Raw genomic sequence first — 16,314 nt, forward strand, 5'->3', positions numbered from 1 at the left:
GGGAGCTCCGGCTGGGCATCTTCAGGACAGAGTGAGCTTTCAAACTGTGTCACACACTTTGCTGTCACCCCTCACTTTCCTACCTGAAAGTCCAATTGAATCCAACATCTCCTGTGCCTGCTCTTTGTGAGCAGCAGCAGAATATTGCACTTACGTCTGGACTCTGCTGAAACAGCAGAAGAGACAGTCCAGAAAGTTCCCACTGATCATCTTCAGCACACAGTGAGCTTAGCAACTGTGGCGCACACATTACTGTCACTCGTCACTTTATCTCCTAAAAGTCCATCTGAATGCAACCTCTCCACTGCCCGCTCTCTCTGAGCAGCAGCAGAGTAGAGCAGGAACGTTTAGACTGTGCTAAAACAGAAGAAGAGCCGGGCCCAAAACATTCTCCTGATAATCTTCAGCGCACAGCGAGCTTTGCAACTCTGAAACAAGCATTGCTGCCACTCCTCCCTTTCCTGCCTGAAAGACCAATTGAATCCAACATGTCTGTGCCCGCTCTCAGCTGAGCAGCAACAGAGACAGTAGAGCAGGAACGTTTAGACTCTGCTAAAACAGCAGAAGAGCCATGCAAAAAAGCTCCTGCTGATCATCTATAGCACACAGTCTCCTTTGCAACTGTGACACAAACATTGCTGTCACTTTTCACTGTTTCTCCTAAAAGTTCACTTGAATCCAACAACTCTGTTTCCAGCTCTCTGCTGTGAGCAGCACATTGAGTAGAGCAGGAATGTGTGGAATCAAAGAGAGTGGAAGAGACAGTCCAGAAAGCTGCTGTTGTGCTTCTATACAACACACTGAACTTTACAACTGTGACACACACATTGTTGTTACTCCTCACTTTATCTCCTAAAAGTGCATTTGAATCCAACATTTCTGGTGCCCTCTGTCGTTTCAAGAGCAGCCGTGACAGGCGAGCACGAGCGCTTGGACTCTGCTCCCACAGCCGAAGAGCCAGCAGGGTAAGCTCCGGCTGGGCATCTTCAGCACGCAGTCAGCTTTGCAACTGTGAAACATATATTGCTGTCGCTCCTCTCTTTCCTACCTCAAAGACCACTTGAATCCAAAATCTCTGTGCCATTCTCTGCTGTGCAGCAGCAGAGAGAGTAGAGCAGGAACGTTTAGACTCTGCTAAAAGAGCAGAAGTGCCAGAACAAAATGTTCCTGCTGATCATCTTCAGCGCACAGCGAGCTTTGCAACTCTGAAACACACATTGCAGTCAGTCCCCCCTTGCCTGCCTGAAAGACCAATTGAATCCAACATCTCTGTGCCCGCTCTCTGCTGAGCAGCAACAGAGACAGAAGAGCAGGAACGTTTAGACTGTGCTAAAACAGCAGAAGAGCCATGCAAAAAAGCTCCTGCTGATCATCTACAGCACACAGTCACCTTTGCAACTGTGACACAAACATTGCTGTCTCTTTTCACTGTTTCTCCTAAAAGTTCACTTGAATCCAACAGCTCTGTTTCCAGCTCTCTGCTGTGAGCAGCACAGTGGTTAGAGCAGGAATGTGTGGAATCTAAGAGAGTGGAAGAGACCGTCCAGAAAGCTGCTGTTGCGCTTCTTCACCACACACTGAACTTTACAACTGTGACACACACATTGTTGTCACTCCTCACCTTATCTCCTAAAAGTGCATTTGAATCCAGCGTTTCTGGTGCCCTGTGTCGTTTCAAGAGCAGCCGTGACAGGTGAACACGAGCGCTTGGACTCTGCTCCCACAGCCGAAGGGCCAGGAGGGGGAGCTCCGGCTGGGCATCTTCAGGACAGAGTGAGCTTTCAAACTGTGTCACACACTTTGCTGTCACCCCTCACTTTCCTACCTGAAAGTCCAATTGAATCCAACATCTCCTGTGCCTGCTCTTTGTGAGCAGCAGCAGAATATTGCACTTACGTCTGGACTCTGCTGAAACAGCAGAAGAGACAGTCCAGAAAGTTCCCACTGATCATCTTCAGCACACAGTGAGCTTAGCAACTGTGGCGCACACATTACTGTCACTCGTCACTTTATCTCCTAAAAGTCCATTTGAATGCAACCTCTCCACTGCCCGCTCTCTCTGAGCAGCAGCAGAGTAGAGCAGGAACGTTAAACTGTGCTAAAACAGAAGAAGAGCCGGGCCCAAAACATTCTCCTGATAATCTGCAGCGCACAGCGAGCTTTGCAACTCTGAAACAAGCATTGCTGCCACTCCTCCCTTTCCTGCCTGAAAGACCAATTGAATCCAACATGTCTGTGCCCGCTCTCAGCTGAGCAGCAACAGAGACAGTAGAGCAGGAACGTTTAGACTGTGCTAAAACAGCAGAAGAGCCATGCAAAAAAGCTCCTGCTGATCATCGATAGCACACAGTCTCCTTTGCAACTGTGACACAAACATTGCTGTCACTTTTCACTGTTTCTCCTAAAAGTTCACTTGAATAAACAACTCTGTTTCCAGCTCTCTGCTGTGAGCAGCACATTGAGTAGAGCAGAATGTGTGGAATCAAAGAGAGTGGAAGAGACAGTCCAGTAAGCTGCTGTTGGGCTTCTTCACCACACACTGAACTTTACAACTGTGACACACACATTGTAGTTACTCCTCACTTTATCTCTTAAAAGTGCATTTGAATCCAACGTTTCTTCTGCCCTGTGTCGTTTCAAGAGCAGCCGTGACAGGCGAGCACGAGCGCTTGGACTCTGCTCCCACAGCCGAAGAGCCAGCAGGGTAAGCTCCGGCTGGGCATCTTCAGCACGCAGTCAGCTTTGCAACTGTGAAACATATATTGCTGTCGCTCCTCTCTTTCCTACCTCAAAGACCACTTGAATCCAAAATCTCTGTGCCATTCTCTGCTGTGCAGCAGCAGAGAGAGTAGAGCAGGAACGTTTAGACTCTGCTAAAAGAGCAGAAGTGCCAGAACAAAATGTTCCTGCTGATCATCTTCAGCGCACAGCGAGCTTTGCAACTCTGAAACACACATTGCAGTCAGTCCCCCCTTGCCTGCCTGAAAGACCAATTGAATCCAACATCTCTGTGCCCGCTCTCTGCTGAGCAGCAACAGAGACAGAAGAGCAGGAACGTTTAGACTGTGCTAAAACAGCAGAAGAGCCATGCAAAAAAGCTCCTGCTGATCATCTACAGCACACAGTCACCTTTGCAACTGTGACACAAACATTGCTGTCTCTTTTCACTGTTTCTCCTAAAAGTTCACTTGAATCCAACAGCTCTGTTTCCAGCTCTCTGCTGCGAGCAGCACAGTGGTTAGAGCAGGAATGTGTGGAATCTAAGAGAGTGGAAGAGACCGTCCAGAAAGCTGCTGTTGCGCTTCTTCACCACACACTGAACTTTACAACTGTGACACACACATTGTTGTCACTCCTCACCTTATCTCCTAAAAGTGCATTTGAATCCAGCGTTTCTGGTGCCCTGTGTCGTTTCAAGAGCAGCCGTGACAGGTGAACACGAGCGCTTGGACTCTGCTCCCACAGCCGAAGGGCCAGGAGGGGGAGCTCCGGCTGGGCATCTTCAGGACAGAGTGAGCTTTCAAACTGTGTCACACACTTTGCTGTCACCCCTCACTTTCCTACCTGAAAGTCCAATTGAATCCAACATCTCCTGTGCCTGCTCTTTGTGAGCAGCAGCAGAATATTGCACTTACATCTGGACTCTGCTGAAACAGCAGAAGAGACAGTCCAGAAAGTTCCCACTGATCATCTTCAGCACACAGTGAGCTTAGCAACTGTGGCGCACACATTACTGTCACTCGTCACTTTATCTCCTAAAAGTCCATCTGAATGCAACCTCTCCACTGCCCGCTCTCTCTGAGCAGCAGCAGAGTAGAGCAGGAACGTTTAGACTGTGCTAAAACAGAAGAAGAGCCGGGCCCAAAACATTCTCCTGATAATCTTCAGCGCACAGCGAGCTTTGCAACTCTGAAACAAGCATTGCTGCCACTCCTCCCTTTCCTGCCTGAAAGACCAATTGAATCCAACATGTCTGTGCCCGCTCTCAGCTGAGCAGCAACAGAGACAGTAGAGCAGGAACGTTTAGACTCTGCTAAAACAGCAGAAGAGCCATGCAAAAAAGCTCCTGCTGATCATCTATAGCACACAGTCTCCTTTGCAACTGTGACACAAACATTGCTGTCACTTTTCACTGTTTCTCCTAAAAGTTCACTTGAATCCAACAACTCTGTTTCCAGCTCTCTGCTGTGAGCAGCACATTGAGTAGAGCAGGAATGTGTGGAATCAAAGAGAGTGGAAGAGACAGTCCAGAAAGCTGCTGTTGTGCTTCTATACAACACACTGAACTTTACAACTGTGACACACACATTGTTGTTACTCCTCACTTTATCTCCTAAAAGTGCATTTGAATCCAACGTTTCTGGTGCCCTCTGTCGTTTCAAGAGCAGCCGTGACAGGCGAGCACGAGCGCTTGGACTCTGCTCCCACAGCCGAAGAGCCAGCAGGGTAAGCTCCGGCTGGGCATCTTCAGCACGCAGTCAGCTTTGCAACTGTGAAACATATATTGCTGTCGCTCCTCTCTTTCCTACCTCAAAGACCACTTGAATCCAAAATCTCTGTGCCATTCTCTGCTGTGCAGCAGCAGAGAGAGTAGAGCAGGAACGTTTAGACTCTGCTAAAAGAGCAGAAGTGCCAGAACAAAATGTTCCTGCTGATCATCTTCAGCGCACAGCGAGCTTTGCAACTCTGAAACACACATTGCAGTCAGTCCCCCCTTGCCTGCCTGAAAGACCAATTGAATCCAACATCTCTGTGCCCGCTCTCTGCTGAGCAGCAACAGAGACAGAAGAGCAGGAACGTTTAGACTGTGCTAAAACAGCAGAAGAGCCATGCAAAAAAGCTCCTGCTGATCATCTACAGCACACAGTCACCTTTGCAACTGTGACACAAACATTGCTGTCTCTTTTCACTGTTTCTCCTAAAAGTTCACTTGAATCCAACAGCTCTGTTTCCAGCTCTCTGCTGTGAGCAGCACAGTGGTTAGAGCAGGAATGTGTGGAATCTAAGAGAGTGGAAGAGACCGTCCAGAAAGCTGCTGTTGCGCTTCTTCACCACACACTGAACTTTACAACTGTGACACACACATTGTTGTCACTCCTCACCTTATCTCCTAAAAGTGCATTTGAATCCAGCGTTTCTGGTGCCCTGTGTCGTTTCAAGAGCAGCCGTGACAGGTGAACACGAGCGCTTGGACTCTGCTCCCACAGCCGAAGGGCCAGGAGGGGGAGCTCCGGCTGGGCATCTTCAGGACAGAGTGAGCTTTCAAACTGTGTCACACACTTTGCTGTCACCCCTCACTTTCCTACCTGAAAGTCCAATTGAATCCAACATCTCCTGTGCCTGCTCTTTGTGAGCAGCAGCAGAATATTGCACTTACGTCTGGACTCTGCTGAAACAGCAGAAGAGACAGTCCAGAAAGTTCCCACTGATCATCTTCAGCACACAGTGAGCTTAGCAACTGTGGCGCACACATTACTGTCACTCGTCACTTTATCTCCTAAAAGTCCATCTGAATGCAACCTCTCCACTGCCCGCTCTCTCTGAGCAGCAGCAGAGTAGAGCAGGAACGTTTAGACTGTGCTAAAACAGAAGAAGAGCCGGGCCCAAAACATTCTCCTGATAATCTTCAGCGCACAGCGAGCTTTGCAACTCTGAAACAAGCATTGCTGCCACTCCTCCCTTTCCTGCCTGAAAGACCAATTGAATCCAACATGTCTGTGCCCGCTCTCAGCTGAGCAGCAACAGAGACAGTAGAGCAGGAACGTTTAGACTCTGCTAAAACAGCAGAAGAGCCATGCAAAAAAGCTCCTGCTGATCATCTATAGCACACAGTCTCCTTTGCAACTGTGACACAAACATTGCTGTCACTTTTCACTGTTTCTCCTAAAAGTTCACTTGAATCCAACAACTCTGTTTCCAGCTCTCTGCTGTGAGCAGCACATTGAGTAGAGCAGGAATGTGTGGAATCAAAGAGAGTGGAAGAGACAGTCCAGAAAGCTGCTGTTGTGCTTCTATACAACACACTGAACTTTACAACTGTGACACACACATTGTTGTTACTCCTCACTTTATCTCCTAAAAGTGCATTTGAATCCAACGTTTCTGGTGCCCTCTGTCGTTTCAAGAGCAGCCGTGACAGGCGAGCACGAGCGCTTGGACTCTGCTCCCACAGCCGAAGAGCCAGCAGGGTAAGCTCCGGCTGGGCATCTTCAGCACGCAGTCAGCTTTGCAACTGTGAAACATATATTGCTGTCGCTCCTCTCTTTCCTACCTCAAAGACCACTTGAATCCAAAATCTCTGTGCCATTCTCTGCTGTGCAGCAGCAGAGAGAGTAGAGCAGGAACGTTTAGACTCTGCTAAAAGAGCAGAAGTGCCAGAACAAAATGTTCCTGCTGATCATCTTCAGCGCACAGCGAGCTTTGCAACTCTGAAACACACATTGCAGTCAGTCCCCCCTTGCCTGCCTGAAAGACCAATTGAATCCAACATCTCTGTGCCCGCTCTCTGCTGAGCAGCAACAGAGACAGAAGAGCAGGAACGTTTAGACTGTGCTAAAACAGCAGAAGAGCCATGCAAAAAAGCTCCTGCTGATCATCTACAGCACACAGTCACCTTTGCAACTGTGACACAAACATTGCTGTCTCTTTTCACTGTTTCTCCTAAAAGTTCACTTGAATCCAACAGCTCTGTTTCCAGCTCTCTGCTGTGAGCAGCACAGTGGTTAGAGCAGGAATGTGTGGAATCTAAGAGAGTGGAAGGGACCGTCCAGAAAGCTGCTGTTGCGCTTCTTCACCACACACTGAACTTTACAACTGTGACACACACATTGTTGTCACTCCTCACCTTATCTCCTAAAAGTGCATTTGAATCCAGCGTTTCTGGTGCCCTGTGTCGTTTCAAGAGCAGCCGTGACAGGTGAACACGAGCGCTTGGACTCTGCTCCCACAGCCGAAGGGCCAGGAGGGGGAGCTCCGGCTGGGCATCTTCAGGACAGAGTGAGCTTTCAAACTGTGTCACACACTTTGCTGTCACCCCTCACTTTCCTACCTGAAAGTCCAATTGAATCCAACATCTCCTGTGCCTGCTCTTTGTGAGCAGCAGCAGAATATTGCACTTACGTCTGGACTCTGCTGAAACAGCAGAAGAGACAGTCCAGAAAGTTCCCACTGATCATCTTCAGCACACAGTGAGCTTAGCAACTGTGGCGCACACATTACTGTCACTCGTCACTTTATCTCCTAAAAGTCCATTTGAATGCAACCTCTCCACTGCCCGCTCTCTCTGAGCAGCAGCAGAGTAGAGCAGGAACGTTAAACTGTGCTAAAACAGAAGAAGAGCCGGGCCCAAAACATTCTCCTGATAATCTTCAGCGCACAGCGAGCTTTGCAACTCTGAAACAAGCATTGCTGCCACTCCTCCCTTTCCTGCCTGAAAGACCAATTGAATCCAACACGTCTGTGCCCGCTCTCAGCTGAGCAGCAACAGAGACAGTAGAGCAGGAACGTTTAGACTGTGCTAAAACAGCAGAAGAGCCATGCAAAAAAGCTCCTGCTGATCATCTATAGCACACAGTCTCCTTTGCAACTGTGACACAAACATTGCTGTCACTTTTCACTGTTTCTCCTAAAAGTTCACTTGAATCCAACAGCTCTGTTTCCAGCTCTCTGCTGTGAGCAGCACAGTGGTTAGAGCAGGAATGTGTGGAATCTAAGAGAGTGGAAGAGACCGTCCAGAAAGCTGCTGTTGCGCTTCTTCACCACACACTGAACTTTACAACTGTGACACACACATTGTTGTCACTCCTCACCTTATCTCCTAAAAGTGCATTTGAATCCAGCGTTTCTGGTGCCCTGTGTCGTTTCAAGAGCAGCCGTGACAGGTGAACACGAGCGCTTGGACTCTGCTCCCACAGCCGAAGGGCCAGGAGGGGGAGCTCCGGCTGGGCATCTTCAGGACAGAGTGAGCTTTCAAACTGTGTCACACACTTTGCTGTCACCCCTCACTTTCCTACCTGAAAGTCCAATTGAATCCAACATCTCCTGTGCCTGCTCTTTGTGAGCAGCAGCAGAATATTGCACTTACGTCTGGACTCTGCTGAAACAGCAGAAGAGACAGTCCAGAAAGTTCCCACTGATCATCTTCAGCACACAGTGAGCTTAGCAACTGTGGCGCACACATTACTGTCACTCGTCACTTTATCTCCTAAAAGACCATTTGAATGCAACCTCTCCACTGCCCGCTCTCTCTGAGCAGCAGCAGAGTAGAGCAGGAACGTTAAACTGTGCTAAAACAGAAGAAGAGCCGGGCCCAAAACATTCTGCTGATAATCTTCAGCGCACAGCGAGCTTTGCAACTCTGAAACAAGCATTGCTGCCACTCCTCCCTTTCCTGCCTGAAAGACCAATTGAATCCAACATGTCTGTGCCCGCTCTCAGCTGAGCAGCAACAGAGACAGTAGAGCAGGAACGTTTAGACTGTGCTAAAACAGCAGAAGAGCCATGCAAAAAAGCTCCTGCTGATCATCTATAGCACGCAGTCTCCTTTGCAACTGTGACACAAACATTGCTGTCACTTTTCACTGTTTCTCCTCAAAGTTCACTTGAACCCAACAACTCTGTTTCCAGCTCTCTGCTGTGAGCAGCACATTGAGTAGAGCAGGAATGTGTGGAATCAAAGAGAGTGGAAGAGACAGTCCAGAAAGCTGCTGTTGTGCTTCTATACCACACACTGAACTTTACAACTGTGACACACACATTGTTGTTACTCCTCACTTTATCTCTTAAAAGTGCATTTGAATCCAACGTTTCTTCTGCCCTCTGTCGTTTCAAGAGCAGCCGTGACAGGCGAGCACGAGCGCTTGGACTCTGCTCCCACAGCCGAAGAGCCAGCAGCGTAAGCTCCGGCTGGGCATCTTCAGCACGCAGTCAGCTTTGCAACTGTGAAACATATATTGCTGTCGCTCCTCTCTTTCCTACCTCAAAGACCACTTGAACCCAAAATCTCTGTGCCATTCTCTGCTGTGCAGCAGCAGAGAGAGTAGAGCAGGAACGTTTAGACTCTGCTAAAAGAGCAGAAGTGCCAGGACAAAATGTTCCTGCTGATCATCTTCAGCGCACAGCGAGCTTTGCAACTCTGAAACACACATTGCAGTCAGTCCCCCCTTGCCTGCCTGAAAGACCAATTGAATCCAACATCTCTGTGCCCGCTCTCTGCTGAGCAGCAACAGAGACAGAAGAGCAGGAACGTTTAGACTGTGCTAAAACAGCAGAAGAGCCATGCAAAAAAGCTCCTGCTGATCATCTACAGCACACAGTCACCTTTGCAACTGTGACACAAACATTGCTGTCTCTTTTCACTGTTTCTCCTAAAAGTTCACTTGAATCCAACAGCTCTGTTTCCAGCTCTCTGCTGTGAGCAGCACAGTGGTTAGAGCAGGAATGTGTGGAATCTAAGAGAGTGGAAGGGACCGTCCAGAAAGCTGCTGTTGCGCTTCTTCACCACACACTGAACTTTACAACTGTGACACACACATTGTTGTCACTCCTCACCTTATCTCCTAAAAGTGCATTTGAATCCAGCGTTTCTGGTGCCCTGTGTCGTTTCAAGAGCAGCCGTGACAGGTGAACACGAGCGCTTGGACTCTGCTCCCACAGCCGAAGGGCCAGGAGGGGGAGCTCCGGCTGGGCATCTTCAGGACAGAGTGAGCTTTCAAACTGTGTCACACACTTTGCTGTCACCCCTCACTTTCCTACCTGAAAGTCCAATTGAATCCAACATCTCCTGTGCCTGCTCTTTGTGAGCAGCAGCAGAATATTGCACTTACGTCTGGACTCTGCTGAAACAGCAGAAGAGACAGTCCAGAAAGTTCCCACTGATCATCTTCAGCACATAGTGAGCTTAGCAACTGTGGCGCACACATTACTGTCACTCGTCACCTTATGTTTAGACTGTGCTAAAACAGCAGAAGAGCCATGCAAAAAAGCTCCTGATGATCATCTACAGCACACAGTCACCTTTGCAACTGTGACACAAACATTGCTGTCTCTTTTCACTGTTTCTCCTAAAAGTTCACTTGAATCCAACAGCTCTGTTTCCAGCTCTCTGCTGCGAGCAGCACAGTGGTTAGAGCAGGAATGTGTGGAATCTAAGAGAGTGGAAGAGACCGTCCAGAAAGCTGCTGTTGCGCTTCTTCACCACACACTGAACTTTACAACTGTGACACACACATTGTTGTCACTCCTCACCTTATCTCCTAAAAGTGCATTTGAATCCAGCGTTTCTGGTGCCCTGTGTCGTTTCAAGAGCAGCCGTGACAGGTGAACACGAGCGCTTGGACTCTGCTCCCACAGCCGAAGGGCCAGGAGGGGGAGCTCCGGCTGGGCATCTTCAGGACAGAGTGAGCTTTCAAACTGCGTCACACACTTTGCTGTCACCCCTCACTTTCCTACCTGAAAGTCCAATTGAATCCAACATCTCCTGTGCCTGCTCTTTGTGAGCAGCAGCAGAATATTGCACTTACGTCTGGACTCTGCTGAAACAGCAGAAGAGACAGTCCAGAAAGTTCCCACTGATCATCTTCAGCACACAGTGAGCTTAGCAACTGTGGCGCACACATTACTGTCACTCGTCACTTTATCTCCTAAAAGTCCATTTGAATGCAACCTCTCCACTGCCCGCTCTCTCTGAGCAGCAGCAGAGTAGAGCAGGAACGTTTAGACTGTGCTAAAACAGAAGAAGAGCCGGGCCCAAAACATTCTCCTGATAATCTTCAGCGCACAGCGAGCTTTGCAACTCTGAAACAAGCATTGCTGCCACTCCTCCCTTTCCTGCCTGAAAGACCAATTGAATCCAACATGTCTGTGCCCGCTCTCAGCTGAGCAGCAACAGAGACAGTAGAGCAGGAACGTTTAGACTGTGCTAAAACAGCAGAAGAGCCATGCAAAAAAGCTCCTGCTGATCATCTATAGCACACAGTCTCCTTTGCAACTGTGACACAAACATTGCTGTCACTTTTCACTGTTTCTCCTAAAAGTTCACTTGAATAAACAACTCTGTTTCCAGCTCTCTGCTGTGAGCAGCACATTGAGTAGAGCAGGAATGTGTGGAATCAAAGAGAGTGGAAGAGACAGTCCAGTAAGCTGCTGTTGTGCTTCTATACCACACGCTGAACTTTACAACTGTGACACACACATTGTAGTTACTCCTCACTTTATCTCTTAAAAGTGCATTTGAATCCAACGTTTCTTCTGCCCTGTGTCGTTTCAAGAGCAGCCGTGACAGGCGAGCACGAGCGCTTGGACTCTGCTCCCACAGCCGAAGAGCCAGCAGGGTAAGCTCCGGCTGGGCATCTTCAGCACGCAGTCAGCTTTGCAACTGTGAAACATATATTGCTGTCGCTCCTCTCTTTCCTACCTCAAAGACCACTTGAATCCAAAATCTCTGTGCCATTCTCTGCTGTGCAGCAGCAGAGAGAGTAGAGCAGGAACGTTTAGACTCTGCTAAAAGAGCAGAAGTGCCAGAACAAAATGTTCCTGCTGATCATCTTCAGCGCACAGCGACCTTTGCAACTCTGAAACACACATTGCAGTCAGTCCCCCCTTGCCTGCCTGAAAGACCAATTGAATCCAACATCTCTGTGCCCGCTCTCAGCTGGTCAGCAACAGAGACAGAAGAGCAGGAACGTTTAGACTGTGCTAAAACAGCAGAAGAGCCATGCAAAAAAGCTCCTGCTGATCATCTACAGCACACAGTCACCTTTGCAACTGTGACACAAACATTGCTGTCTCTTTTCACTGTTTCTCCTAAAAGTTCACTTCAATCCAACAGCTCTGTTTCCAGCTCTCTGCTGCGAGCAGCACAGTGGTTAGAGCAGGAATGTGTGGAATCTTAGAGAGTGGAAGAGACCGTCCAGAAAGCTGCTGTTGCGCTTCTTCACCACACACTGAACTTTACAACTGTGACACACACATTGTTGTCACTCCTCACCTTATCTCCTAAAAGTGCATTTGAATCCAGCGTTTCTGGTGCCCTGTGTCGTTTCAAGAGCAGCCGTGACAGGTGAACACGAGCGCTTGGACTCTGCTCCCACAGCCGAAGGGCCAGGAGGGGGAGCTCCGGCTGGGCATCTTCAGGACAGAGTGAGCTTTCAAACTGTGTCACACACTTTGCTGTCACCCCTCACTTTCCTACCTGAAAGTCCAATTGAATCCAACATCTCCTGTGCCTGCTCTTTGTGAGCAGCAGCAGAATATTGCACTTACGTCTGGACTCTGCTGAAACAGCAGAAGAGACAGTCCAGAAAGTTCCCACTGATCATCTTCAGCACACAGTGAGCTTAGCAACTGTGGCGCACACATTACTGTCACTCGTCACTTTATCTCCTAAAAGTCCATTTGAATGCAACCTCTCCACTGCCCGCTCTCTCTGAGCAGCAGCAGAGTAGAGCAGGAACGTTTAGACTGTGCTAAAACAGCAGAAGAGCCAGGCCCAAAACATTCTGCTGATAATTTGCAGCGCACAGCGAGCTTTGCAACTCTGAAACACGCATTGCTGCCACTCCTCCCTTTCCTGCCTGAAAGACCAATTGAATCCAACATGTCTGTGCCCGCTCTCAGCTGAGCAGCAACAGAGACAGTAGAGCAGGAACGTTTAGACTCTGCTAAAACAGCAGAAGAGCCATGCAAAAAAGCTCCTGCTGATCATCTATAGCACACAGTCTCCTTTGCAACTGTGACACAAACATTGCTGTCACTTTTCACTGTTTCTCCTAAAAGTTCACTTGAACCCAGCAACTCTGTTTCCAGCTCTCTGCTGTGAGCAGCACAGTGAGTAGAGCAGGAATGTGTGGAATCAAAGAGAGTGGAAGAGACAGCCCAGTAAGCTGCTGTTGTGCTTCTATACCACACACTGAACTTTACAACTGTGACACACACATTGTTGTTACTCCTCACTTTATCTCCTAAAAGTGCATTTGAATCCAACGTTTCTTCTGCCCTCTGTCGTTTCAAGAGCAGCCGTGACAGGCGAGCACGAGCGCTTGGACTCTGCTCCCACAGCCGAAGAGCCAGCAGGGTAAGCTCCGGCTGGGCATCTTCAGCACGCAGTCAGCTTTGCAACTGTGAAACATATATTGCTGTCGCTCCTCTCTTTCCTACCTCAAAGACCACTTGAATCCAAAATCTCTGTGCCATTCTCTGCTGTGCAGCAGCAGAGAGAGTAGAGCAGGAACGTTTAGACTCTGCTAAAAGAGCAGAAGTGCCAGAACAAAATGTTCCTGCTGATCATCTTCAGCGCACAGCGAGCTTTGCAACTCTGAAACACACATTGCAGTCAGTCCCCCCTTGCCTGCCTGAAAGACCAATTGAATCCAACATCTCTGTGCCCGCTCTCTGCTGAGCAGCAACAGAGACAAAGAGCAGGAACGTTTAGACTGTGCTAAAACAGCAGAAGAGCCATGCAAAAAAGCTCCTGCTGATCATCTACAGCACACAGTCACCTTTGCAACTGTGACACAAACATTGCTGTCTCTATTCACTGTTTCTCCTAAAAGTTCACTTGAATCCAACAGCTCTGTTTCCAGCTCTCTGCTGCGAGCAGCACAGTGGTTAGAGCAGGAATGTGTGGAATCTAAGAGAGTGGAAGAGACCGTCCAGAAAGCTGCTGTTGTGCTTCTTCACCACACACTGAACTTTACAACTGTGACACACACATTGTTGTCACTCCTCACCTTATCTCCTAAAAGTGCATTTGAATCCAGCGTTTCTGGTGCCCTGTGTCGTTTCAAGAGCAGCCGTGACAGGTGAACACGAGCGCTTGGACTCTGCTCCCACAGCCGAAGGGCCAGGAGGGGGAGCTCCGGCTGGGCATCTTCAGGACAGAGTGAGCTTTCAAACTGCGTCACACACTTTGCTGTCACCCCTCACTTTCCTACCTGAAAGTCCAATTGAATCCAACATCTCCTGTGCCTGCTCTTTGTGAGCAGCTGCAGAATATTGCACTTACGTCTGGACTCTGCTGAAACAGCAGAAGAGACAGTCCAGAAAGTTCCCACTGATCATCTTCAGCACACAGTGAGCTTAGCAACTGTGGCGCACACATTACTGTCACTCGTCACTTTATCTCCTAAAAGTCCATTTGAATGCAACCTCTCCACTGCCCGCTCTCTCTGAGCAGCAGCAGAGTAGAGCAGGAACGTTTAGACTGTGCTAAAACAGAAGAAGAGCCGGGCCCAAAACATTCTCCTGATAATCTTCAGCGCACAGCGAGCTTTGCAACTCTGAAACAAGCATTGCTGCCACTCCTCCCTTTCCTGCCTGAAAGACCAATTGAATCCAACATGTCTGTGCCCGCTCTCAGCTGAGCAGCAACAGAGACAGTAGAGCAGGAACGTTTAGACTGTGCTAAAACAGCAGAAGAGCCATGCAAAAAAGCTCCTGCTGATCATCTATAGCACACAGTCTCCTTTGCAACTGTGACACAAACATTGCTGTCACTTTTCACTGTTTCTCCTAAAAGTTCACTTGAATAAACAACTCTGTTTCCAGCTCTCTGCTGTGAGCAGCACATTGAGTAGAGCAGGAATGTGTGGAATCAAAGAGAGTGGAAGAGACAGTCCAGTAAGCTGCTGTTGTGCTTCTATACCACACGCTGAACTTTACAACTGTGACACACACATTGTAGTTACTCCTCACTTTATCTCTTAAAAGTGCATTTGAATCCAACGTTTCTTCTGCCCTGTGTCGTTTCAAGAGCAGCCGTGACAGGCGAGCACGAGCGCTTGGACTCTGCTCCCACAGCCGAAGAGCCAGCAGGGTAAGCTCCGGCTGGGCATCTTCAGCACGCAGTCAGCTTTGCAACTGTGAAACATATATTGCTGTCGCTCCTCTCTTTCCTACCTCAAAGACCACTTGAATCCAAAATCTCTGTGCCATTCTCTGCTGTGCAGCAGCAGAGAGAGTAGAGCAGGAACGTTTAGACTCTGCTAAAAGAGCAGAAGTGCCAGAACAAAATGTTCCTGCTGATCATCTTCAGCGCGCAGCGAGCTTTGCAACTCTGAAACACACATTGCAGTCAGTCCCCCCTTGCCTGCCTGAAAGACCAATTGAATCCAACATCTCTGTGCCCGCTCTCTGCTGAGCAGCAACAGAGACAGAAGAGCAGGAACGTTTAGACTGTGCTAAAACAGCAGAAGAGCCATGCAAAAAAGCTCCTGCTGATCATCTACAGCACACAGTCACCTTTGCAACTGTGACACAAACATTGCTGTCTCTTTTCACTGTTTCTCCTAAAAGTTCACTTCAATCCAACAGCTCTGTTTCCAGCTCTCTGCTGCGAGCAGCACAGTGGTTAGAGCAGGAATGTGTGGAATCTTAGAGAGTGGAAGAGACCGTCCAGAAAGCTGCTGTTGCGCTTCTTCACCACACACTGAACTTTACAACTGTGACACACACATTGTTGTCACTCCTCACCTTATCTCCTAAAAGTGCATTTGAATCCAGCGTTTCTGGTGCCCTGTGTCGTTTCAAGAGCAGCCGTGACAGGTGAACACGAGCGCTTGGACTCTGCTCCCACAGCCGAAGGGCCAGGAGGGGGAGCTCCGGCTGGGCATCTTCAGGACAGAGTGAGCTTTCAAACTGTGTCACACACTTTGCTGTCACCCCTCACTTTCCTACCTGAAAGTCCAATTGAATCCAACATCTCCTGTGCCTGCTCTTTGTGAGCAGCAGCAGAATATTGCACTTACGTCTGGACTCTGCTGAAACAGCAGAAGAGACAGTCCAGAAAGTTCCCACTGATCATCTTCAGCACACAGTGAGCTTAGCAACTGTGGCGCACACATTACTGTCACTCGTCACTTTATCTCCTAAAAGTCCATTTGAATGCAACCTCTCCACTGCCCGCTCTCTCTGAGCAGCAGCAGAGTAGAGCAGGAACGTTTAGACTGTGCTAAAACAGCAGAAGAGCCAGGCCCAAAACATTCTGCTGATAATTTGCAGCGCACAGCGAGCTTTGCAACTCTGAAACACGCATTGCTGCCACTCCTCCCTTTCCTGCCTGAAAGACCAATTGAATCCAACATGTCTGTGCCCGCTCTCAGCTGAGCAGCAACAGAGACAGTAGAGCAGGAACGTTTAGACTCTGCTAAAACAGCAGAAGAGCCATGCAAAAAAGCTCCTGCTGATCATCTATAGCACACAGTCTCCTTTGCAACTGTGACACAAACATTGCTGTCACTTTTCACTGTTTCTCCTAAAAGTTCACTTGAACCCAACAACTCTGTTTCCAGCTCTCTGCTGTGAGCAGCACAGTGAGTA

The sequence above is a fragment of the Lathamus discolor genome, chromosome 3, assembly GCF_037157495.1.
Source record: "Lathamus discolor isolate bLatDis1 chromosome 3, bLatDis1.hap1, whole genome shotgun sequence".
NCBI classification, from domain to species: Eukaryota; Metazoa; Chordata; class Aves; order Psittaciformes; family Psittacidae; genus Lathamus; species Lathamus discolor.